Source organism: Phacochoerus africanus, chromosome 8 (assembly GCF_016906955.1).
Source record: "Phacochoerus africanus isolate WHEZ1 chromosome 8, ROS_Pafr_v1, whole genome shotgun sequence".
NCBI lineage: Eukaryota > Metazoa > Chordata > Mammalia > Artiodactyla > Suidae > Phacochoerus > Phacochoerus africanus.
Genome location: NC_062551.1, coordinates 87562613 through 87573525, shown reverse-complemented (window position 1 = coordinate 87573525; position 10913 = coordinate 87562613).

Genomic DNA, 10913 nt, shown 5'->3' with positions numbered 1-10913 from the left:
AGGAGCTGTGTGATCTTGGCAAATCCTTTCAGAGCCTGTCTCACTGGAGGGCTGGGATTCAGAATCACCACCCCATTCCTCCAACCACATAATGCCATGTAAACTATGTCCATTGAGAGAAACCTGCAGAGGGGTCATTTGTCCATCTGCCTGTGCCCATCACCCAGCCCAGACAGATGCTCAACTCTCCAGATGCCAGAGGAAGAAGGGTCTGGCTTCTTGGGCCACTCACCCTAAGCATTCTCTAATCTGATCTCATTGGGCCTCAATTTCCAAATCTGCAATACGGGCCAATCCCCTTCTCAAGCCCCCTGTGCCCCCCCAGAGCCCCCCAACCATTCTTGCCCAACCTTCTCACCATCCTCCCGTCCATGGGGCCTCAGATGCACTCTGGCTTTCAGCCTCCTGTCCCCTGGGCCTCGCTCTCTGCACTGGCCTCCACTTCCTGCTTCTGACCCATTTACAGAGCAGGGCTGAAGCTATGCCTTATGAATATTCATGTGGATAATGAGAGCTTGGGATTGGGGGAGCATCTGGGGAGAGGCATTCACAAGACACCATCCACCCACACTCCCCATACACAGCCCCCCACCAAGGCTTCCCTCCCCGCAAAGGGCACATGAAATTTTGAAGCAAAGGCCTGAATTAACAACAATAGTAATATCTACAGCAAAAATTTTTAAGTGCTTACAATACCCAGGCACCTTGCTAAGAGCATCTCTTGTAAGATGCTTTTAAGATGGGAAATATTTTCCCATTTAACAGATTAGGAAGTTGATAGTCTAAGAACTAACACTCACAGGAATTCCCGTTGTGGAGCATTGGAAAGGAATCCAACTAGGAACCATGAGGTTGTAGGTTTGATCCCGGCCTCGCTCAGTGGGCTGAGGATCTGGTGTTGCCGTGAGCTGTGGTGTAAGTCGCAGATGTGGCTTGGATCTGGCATTGCTGGGGCTGTGGCGTAGGCCAGCGGCTGCAGCTCCAATTAGACTCCTAGCCTATCGCTTCTCGGCCTTTTGGCTAAGATCAAGTGTAGACTCCTAGCCTGGGAAACTCCATATACAGCAAGTGGTTCCCTAAAAAGCAACCAAAAAAAAAAGCAAAAAAGAAAAGTAACACTTACATACATCAGATATGAAATGTACACAGTAATTACAGGTGGAGCAAAGATAGAACCCAGGTTTTGTCAGACTCCATAGCTGGTTCTCTTAGCTTCTGCCATGTAGATGCCCAGGGCCAAGCTCAGGAACACGCAGTCATGGGGCCACATCTGGATCTCACCTTCTGGTGGATGTGCTCACAGTGGTCTTGGGTGACCCAGGCTTTAGGAAAGGACTCAGGTCCCAGAATTGATGCCCTCTAGAGAATATGGAGCCAGGAGTTCCCTTCATGGCTCAGTGGTTAACAAACCTGACTAGGAACCATGAGGTTTCAGATTCGATCCCTGGCCTCACTCAGTGGGTTAAGGATCGGGCATTACCGCGAGCTGTGGTGTAGATTGCAGATGTGGCTCAGATCCAGCATTGCTGTGGCTGTGATATAGGCTGGCAGCTACAGCTTCGATTAGACCCCTAGCCTGGGAACGTCCAAATGCCGCGGGTGCAGCCCTAAAAAGACAGAAAAAAAGAGAGAGAGAGAGAGAGAATATGGAGCTAGGCAGAGAGGTGTGTGCACACAGGTGCAAAGACACACGATGCTCGTGGAGCGCGGATGCACACAGAGTGTGAGGGAGAGGGTGTGGCAGGTAAGTGCCCCTGAGGCTGTCCCATGGATGCAGTGCTCTGCCACTTTTGTTCCTTTTCTAACCGACACAGAGGGGCCCTGCTGGGTGCCAGGTGCTGGGGATGTGGTACAAACAGGCCAACACAGTCCCTGCCTTCCTGGAGTGACAGTCTGGTGGGTTTTGTACCCAAACGCGGTAACGCTCCGGAAGGTAACTTTTGCAGGAGGTTTTCTTTGTGGGAGGGGCCTTGGAGGTGAGCAAGAAGACGGTGGTGAAGGTGAAAGAGGTGGGACATGGGAGGGGGGGAGCTGCAGGGGACCCCCGGAGTAGAAGTGAGGGTAGGGAGAGTCAGTTAGGACCTGGCATTTTCTAGACCTGGAGGAGTCTAGAAGATCTCTGGATGCTTCCTTCAAGGATGTCAAGGTCTGCCATGAATGCACATGTGGACACCGTGTGTGTGTGTGTGTGTGTGTGTGCGTGCGTGTGTGTGTGTGTGTGTGTGTGTGTGTGTAGCTTTAAGTTTGTGTGTGCACAGGTGACTGTGTACAGTGTTTGCATATGTGAATTCAAGTGGATATGTGTAAGGAGAGGCTGTGCAGGCATTGGGGAGCGTGGGAAAATCATGCGTGAGCGCAGCAAGGCCTGTAACTGTCAGGAAAAAGGAGAGAAAAGAGTGCCTTTAACCCGGGTCTCACATTCATGAGCCTCAAAAATGCATCAGAAAACAGATGGACGGAAGGGAGGATGAATCAATGAATGGATGGATTTGGATGGATTGATGGGTGAATGGAAAGAGGGATGGATAGGAGTTCCCTGGTGACTTAGCAGATTAAGGATTTGGTGTCGTCACTGCTGTGGCACAGGTTTGATCCCTCTCCCAGAACTTTTAAGCCTTGGGCATGGCAAAAAAAGAAAAAGGGACGGATATATAGTAAAGCAAACATTGCAAAATGTTCGTTGTAGATTCCAGTTGGTGAGGATATGGCTATCCACTGCACAATTGTTTCAACCTTTCTGGGAGTTCCCTTCATGGCTCAGTGGTTAACCAACCCAACTCCATGAGAAGGTGAGTTTGATCCCTGGCCTCGCTCAGATCCTGAATTGCTGTGGCTGTGGCTGCAGCTCCGATTCAACTCCTAGCCTGGAAATTTCCATATGCCACAGATCCAGCCCTGAAAAGCAAAACAAAAACAAAAACAAACAACAAAATCCTTTCTGGATGCTTTAAATCTTCCATAATAAAATCTTGGAAAACAATGGAGACTCAAACAGTGCTGAATGTCTAGTCTTGGGGAAACAGCAGGACGTTCATCCTACAATTTTATTTTTATATTTTCATTTTTTTGCTTTTTTTTGTCCGAACCTGCAGCATATGGAGGTTTCCAGGCTAGGGGTTGAATCAGAGCTACAGCTGCCAGCCTACACCACAGCCACAGCAACCCTCAGAGCCGAGTCTGCAACCTACACCACAGCTCATGACAACGCGGGTCCTTAACCCACTAAGTGAGGCCAAAGATCAAACCTGCCTCCTCAGGGATACTAGTCGGGTTCATTTCTGCTGAGCCACAATGGGAACTCCAAGAATTTTTTTTAAGGGGCATCCTAGCCAGATCCTTGTCCCACTGATGCAAGCCAAGGATTAAACCCATGTCTTCATGGATACTAGTGGGGTTTGTTTCTAGTCGGATTCGTTTCTCCTGCTCCACAACGGGAACTTCTCATCCTACAATTTTAAACTATATCCCATTGCCAGAGCACATGGCACTGTGAACTCATATCTTCTCTAATCCCTGCAATTATTGTATGACTCCCTCAATTGCGTTGGGTTTGAGAATGTATGTGTGTGTTAAAGACATTAATGTATGAAATGGAAACATGTAAAACACACCACGATTGTGACCAGCCTGTTTCAGCACGTCTTCGTTTTTTCCTTCTTTTGTTTTTTGGTCTCCCCACAGCATATTCAGTTCCCAGGCCAGGGATCAGATCCGAGCCGCAGGTGCAGTCTAAGCCATAGCTGGAGCAACACCAGATCCTTAACCCACTGTGCTGGGCCAGGGATCGAACCTTCATCCCGGCACCTCGCTGATCCTATTGTGCCTCCAGCATGTCTTCCTTTTTAGCTTACAGAGAGCCTCAAAAATCAGAACTGGTTTGGGCCCCTCTCCAGCGGTGAGAGTCCCTGCTGTGTGACGTGTGTGTATGTGTTTGCATGGCCCTGCACATGTAGGGATGTGAGCACACGTGGGTGGGTGAGACTGCCGCCCCTATGAGTGCCCACCCAGGATTTTGGCCTTCTCCAAGCCCCCATGAGGCCAGCGCCATTCCCAGGGCAAGGGGATATCTTGGAAAGGCAGCCACCAGCCCCAGGGCAGCCCTGGGGACCAAGAACTCTGTCATCTAAGGCTTGGACACGCTCAGGCCAAGCGGCGTCTCCTGGCCGGCAGTTCAAGTGTGGGCGGCAGAAGCTGGGGTGTTTACCAGAGGAGAGGGGGGCAAGGTAGGCAGTCCTGGGGCCCAGTGGCGCCTCCCTTCCTCTCCATACACGTGTTACCTCCTATTCAACCAGTCCTTCTCCCCTGCCCGGTGCCTGCAGGCCCAAACTGTCAGAAGCTCCCCATTGTACAGCAGGGGAAACTGAGGCCTGGAGAGAGCAAAGCTGTCCAGGCCAGACAGCAAGGTGGCAACAGAGTCAGAACTGAAGCCTGCGTTCTATTCTCTGTGCCATTACCAGTCACCTCTGCCTCTCCCTCCTTCTTGGGGGTGGGCGTCACTGTAGGTGAGGCTCCAGGCCCAGCAGATCCAACAGGTGAAGCCCTAGAGTGTTCTCCTGCCTATGAGAGTCCAGGCACACAAGATCCAGGAGGCCACATGGGCACCAGAAACAGAGCATGGCTGGACCTGGGTTCTTGTTTTGTTTGCTTGTTTATTTTCTTATCTTTTTTAGGGCCACACCCATGGTATATGGAAGTTCCCAGGCTAGGGGTCAAATCAGAGCTGTAGTTACAGCTAACAGACTACACCATAACCATGGCAACGCAGGGTCCAAGCTGCATCTTTGACCTACACCACAGCTCACGGCAATGCCGTATCCTTAACCCACTGATCGAGGCCAGGGATCGAACCCAAATCCTCATCCACAAGTCAGATTCTTTTTTTTTTTTTTTTTTTTTTTTTTGCTTTGCAGGGTTGCCCCTGGGGCACATGGAGATTCCCAGGCTAGGGATCAAATCGGAGCTGTAGCTGCTGGCCTACACAACAGCCACAGCAACACCAGGTCCGAGCCACGTCTGCAACCTACACCATAGCTTGTGGCAACATCAGATCCTTAGTCCACTGATCGAGGCCAGGGATTGAACCGGCGTCCTCTTGGTTGCTAGTCAGATTCGTTTCCGCTGAGCCGCAACAGGAACTCCCGTAAATCGGATTCTTAACCCATTGAGCCACAACAGGAAATCCTGGACCTGGGTTCTAATCCCAGCTTTGCCATAGACCCTGTCAGAGTGCCCGTGACTCTCCTAGGGCCTGAGTTTCTCCATCTGTAAAATAAACAAGGTGCATTACAGCAGTGGCTTTAATGTAATGTTTGGAGGCAGGTTCCCCAAGCAGCTACAAGAGTTGCTGCCTTGGTCCATGCAAGGGAGGCAGATCTCCATCCCCTTGGCCGCCTTATCTGCCCTCCACCAAGGAGCCGCCAAAGAAAGTCCCACACAATGGCAGAAATAGGGGATAAGAAATCAGGTTTCAGCACAGAACAAGGCTGGGCCACTTACCAGCTGGGTAAGGCTCTCCAAGCCTCAGTTTACTTCTCTGTGAAATGGGGCTAACAGTACCAAGCTCCTAGGGCTGTGTGAGTTTAAATGAAATAATGCATGTCCAGGGCTTAACAGATTAAAACTTCAGGGAGGGAGTTCCCATTGTGGCTCAGAAGTAACAACCCCAACTAGTATCCATGAGGATGTGGGTTTGATCCTTGGCCCTGCTCAACGGATAAAGGATCCAGCATTGCCATGAGCTGTGGTGTAGGTTGCAGACACAGCTCAGATCCCACGTGGCTGTGGCTGTGTCGTAGGCCGGCAGTTGTAGCTCCAATTCGACCCCTAGCCTGGAAAGTTCCATATATTATGCGTACAGCCCTAAAAGACAAAAACTAAAAATAAAAATTTTCAGGCAAGAGTGGCTGTTGTTACTAGTCACCCCCGCCCCTCTCCACGATGAAAATCACACATAAACCCACTGGCTTTGCCATGTGTTGTATCTATTGTTCTGGTCTCCAAAGTCAATGCAATTTGGCAAATGCTAACCCAGATTCCTCAGCCTGCCTGTTTCTGCAGCTGCTCCTGAACAGCTGGGCACACACAGGCTGCTTCCAGGCCAGGCCCAGGCCCCCAGGAGGGGAAGCACAGGGCTCCCTGTAATCAGGTCCAGCCATGGAGCAAGATCCGTTTCATCTGGGTGAGCAAGCCCTGGGCAGGCCATCATTAGCTCCCCTGCCCTGCCCTGCCCCAGGGCCTGACCGGGCTGCTGAAGCCCCAGAGAGAAGGCAGCAGTTATTTAGGCAAAGCCTTTCATTCCCAGGGCCCTCCCCAGGCCGCCTGGTGACACAAGCAGGAGGGAAAGTCTACCTGAAGCTAGGGTCCCCACACCACCAGGCAGCCATCAGCCCCAGGAAGGACAGGGGCTTGGCAATGAGAATCCTGCCGTATTGGAGCTGATGGAAATTCCAAACCACCTAATTGCATACATACAGTGGAACATTATTCCATCTTTAAAAGTAAGGAGGAAGTTTCCGTTGTGGCTCGGGATAACAAATCTGACTAGTATCCATGAGGATACGGGTTCAATCCCTGGCCGCAATCCAAGGGGAAAGAGTGCAACGAAGAGTCATTAAAAACAAACAAACAGGGAATTCCCGTAGGAACCATGAGGTTGCGGGTTCGATCCCAGGCCTTGCTCATGGAGTAAGGATCCACTGTTGCCATGAACTGTATAGGTCACAGACACAGCTTAGATCCCGAGTTGCTGTGGCTGTGGTGTAGGCCGGCAGCTGTAGCTCTGATTAAACCCCTAGCCTGGGAACCTCCATATGCTGTGGGTGTGGCCCTAAAAAGCAAAACAAACAAACTGGAATTCTCATTGTGGCTCAGTGGGTTAAGAACCCAAAAGAGGGTCCGTGAGGATGCAGTGTCTGTGGCATAGGCCATAGTCCATCAGCTGCAGCTGGGATTCAACTCTTAGCTTATGGAAGTTCCTGGGCTAGGGGTTGAATCCAAGCTGCAGCTGCCAGCCTGCTCTACAGCCAATGCCACAGCCACAGCAACTCAGGATCAGAGCCGCATCTGCGACCTACACTGTAACTTGCAGCAATGCCAGGGATTGAACCTGTGCCCCCGCCTCAGCCTCAGGTTTCCCGTCTGTTACACAAAAAGAGACACTGGATGTGCTTTTTTATTTTATTTATTTATTTATTCCCATTTTTTGGTATTTTTATGGAGGTTTTTTTGTCTTTTTTTCCCCCTTTTTCTTTTTAGCACTTGTTTTGTTTTGTGTCTTGTCTTTTTCTTTTCTTTTTTCTTTTTTTTTTCTTTTTTTTTTTTTTTTGCCCTGCCCACAGCATGGCAAAAGTTCCTGAGCCAGCCATCAAACCCACACCACAGCAGTGACAACACCGGATCCCTGACCCCCTAGGCCACCTGGGAATTCCCAAAATCCTGTCTTTTTCATGTAACATTCCACCATGAGCATTTTTCTGGCCATTAAGATGTTTTGTTTTCTTCTTTTTTCTTTTTCTTTTTTTTAGTGCCAAACCTACAGCATATGGAAGTTCCCAGGCTAGGGGTTGAATCAGAGCTATGGTGGCCGGCCTATGCCACAGACGCAGCAACACCAGTTCCAAGCCATATCTGCAACCTACGCCACAGCTCATGGCAATGCTGTATCCTTAATCCACTGAGCAAGGCCAGGGATCAAAGTCGAATCCTCATGGATACTAGTCTGGTTCTTTACCAATAAACCGTGATGGGAACTCCCTAAGATGTTTTCTTAATGGCACTGAGAATGGCTCTGTCAGTGGGTGTCCCCCACTCAGAAGGCACCTTCTTTTTCTTTTTTCTTTTCCTTTTTTTTCCCTTTTCCTTTTTTTCTTTCTTCTTTTTTATTGGCCATACCTGTGGCACATGGAAGTTCCCAAGCCACGTGTTGAATCAGAGCTGCAGCTGCAAACTACAACTCAGTTTGCAGCAACGCCCATTCCTTAACCCACTGAGCAAGTCTAGGGATCAAACCTTCATCCTCACAGACACTGTATCAGGTTCTTAACCTGCTGAGCCACAATGGGAACTCCAGAAGTCTTTTCGTTTCTTTTCTTTTCTTTTCTTGTTCTTGTCTTTTCTAGGGCCGCACCTGCAGCATATAGAAGTTCCCAGGCTAGGGGTAGCATTGGAGCTGCAGCCGCTGTCCTACGCCAGAGCCTCAGCAATGCAGAATCCGAGCCACATCTGTGACCTACACCACAGCTCAAGCAATGCCGGATCCTTAACCCACTGAGCAAAGCCAGGGATCGAACCCACAACCTCATGGTTCCTAGTCAGGTTCATTAACCACTGAGCCACGACGAGAACTCCCAGAAGTCACGCTCTTAGCAAGGCTCCTGGGACCACACAGCCTAAATTGGCCTTCCACTCAATCACGTTATTTTCTTCATGACATTTATCATGATCCAAAATTACCTTATTCCCTCATCTGTTCACTAGTATGTTATTAAACTGGCCACAAGGTAGTTTGCGCCTTAAGACAGGAGGAACTAAAGCATTGGCATCTAGCACACAACTTCCCTCATAAACGTATGTGCCAGGCAAGTCCTAGGCCCTGAGAATACAGATAGCAGTGGATAAAACAGACAGAACCCCTGGCCACTATGGAGCTTACAGTCTAGGGGGAATGAATGGAAATTTTTTTTTTTTTTTAGGGCCACACATATGGCATATGGAGGCTCCCAGGCTAGGGGTCGAATCAGAGCTGCAGCCACAGAGCTGTGGTGTGGGTTGCAGATGCAGCTCAGATCCCGCATTGCTGTGGCTGTGGTGTAGGCCAGTGGCTACAGCTCCGATTCGACCCCTAGCCTGGGAACCTCCATATGCCAAGGGAGCGGCCCTAGAAATGGCAAAAAGACAAAAACAAACAAACAAAAAAATCCTGCAACCTCATGGATCCTAGCCGGGTCTGTTAACCACTGAGCCACGATGGGAACTCCTAGGGGGGAATGAATGAATGAGTGAATAACTTCCTAAGCTTCCCCACTGTGTTACCTCTCACTTAACCAGGAAATGTCTTTAAATTCTCACATTTTATCATTAAAATAAATGTAAAGTGCATTCTATGCAGAGTGACCAGGCTCGTCCTATTTTGCCTGAGACATTTTAGCCCTGAAAGTCCCAGGAAAACCTTCCTTCTGCCTTGGGCAAACTGGTACAGCTGGTCACCCTAATTCTTTGCTCTATTACATTCATGATTAAAAAAAAAAAAAAAAAGCTTTGGGAATTCCCGTCTTGGCTCAGCAGGTTATGAACCCGACTAGAATCCAAGAGAACTCAGGTTCGATTCCTGGTCTTGCTCATTGGGTTTGATCAGTGTAGCTGTACCTGTGGTGTAGGCTGGCAGCTGCATCTCTGATTTGACCACTGGCCTGGGAACTTCCATATGCCGAGGGTATGGCCCTAAAAAAAATAAAAAATAAAACAGCTTTAGCTTTTCCACTGTGGCTCAGCGGGTTAAAGACCTGATGTTGTCTCTGTAAGGATGTGGGTTCAATCCCCGGGCTCGTTCAGTCACAGATGCAGCTCGGATCTGGTGTTGCTGTGGCTGTGGCTCTGATTCAATCCCTAGCCTAGGAACTTGCATATGCCACAGGTACACCCTAAAAAAGCAAATAATAATATAATAAATAATAAATAATAAATGAATAAGAGCTTTTTAAAATATATTCCACACACAATATCATTTTATTTTATTTTATTTATTTATTTATTTTTAGGGCCAAACCTAAGGCATATGGCAGTTCCCAGACTAGGGGTTGAAGTGGAGCTACAGCTGCCGGCCTATGCCACAGCCACAGCAATGCCAATTCTGAGCTGCATCTGAGACCTACACAGCAGCTCACAGCAACACCGGATCCTTAACCCATTGAGCAAGGCCAGGGATTGATCCCTCGTCCTCATGGAGACTAGTCAGGTTCGTTACAGCTGAGCCACAACAGGAACTCCCTATTTTATTTTATTTTTTAGCCTTGTCTGAAGAATTAGAAGTTCCGGATCAGGGGTTGACCCAAACCATGGCAGTGACAATGCCCAATCCTTAACCCACTGCACCACCAGGGAACTCTAAAAAGTCACTCATTTTAGAGTGTACAATTCAGTGGGTTTTAGTACATTCATAGGGTCATATGATCACCACCACTATCTAATTCCAGAACTTTTCAGCGCCCCCAAAATAAATCTCATATCCACTGACCAGTCACTCCCCAACCCCCTCTCCCCACAACCCCTGTTAACCACTGCTCTACTTCCTGTCTCTATGATTTTGTCTGTTCTGGGCATTTCAAATAGTGGAAACCAGAGTTCCTGTCATGGCACAGTGGAAACGACTCCGACCGGTAGCCATGAGGTTGCAGGTTCGATCCCTGGCCTCACTCAGTGGGTTAAGGATCCGGTGTTGCCATGAGCTATGGTGTAGGTTGTAGACACGGCTCGGATCCTGCATTGCTGTGGCTCTGGCGTAGGCTGGCAGCTGTAGCTCCGATTAGACCCCTAGCCTGGGAACCTCCATATGCTGCAGTTGCAGCCATAAAAAGACAAAAAACAGAACAGAAAAAAAATTTAAAAAAAATCAAATAGTGGAAACCTGTGGCCTTTGGTAACTGTCTTCTTTAACTTAACTTTTTTTTGAGGGTTTTTTTTGTCTTTTTTTTGGTCTTTCTGCTGGCCTACACCACAGCCCCAGCAATGCCTGATCCGAACCCCGTTTTCGATCTGCACCACAGTTCACAGCAATGCCGGATCCTTAAGCCACTGAATGAGATTAGGGATCAAACCTGTGTCATCATGGATACTAGCTGGGTTTGTTAACCACTAAGCCACACAGACGATTCCTAACTTAACATAATGTTTTTAAGGTTCTACCATGTCATGGCATG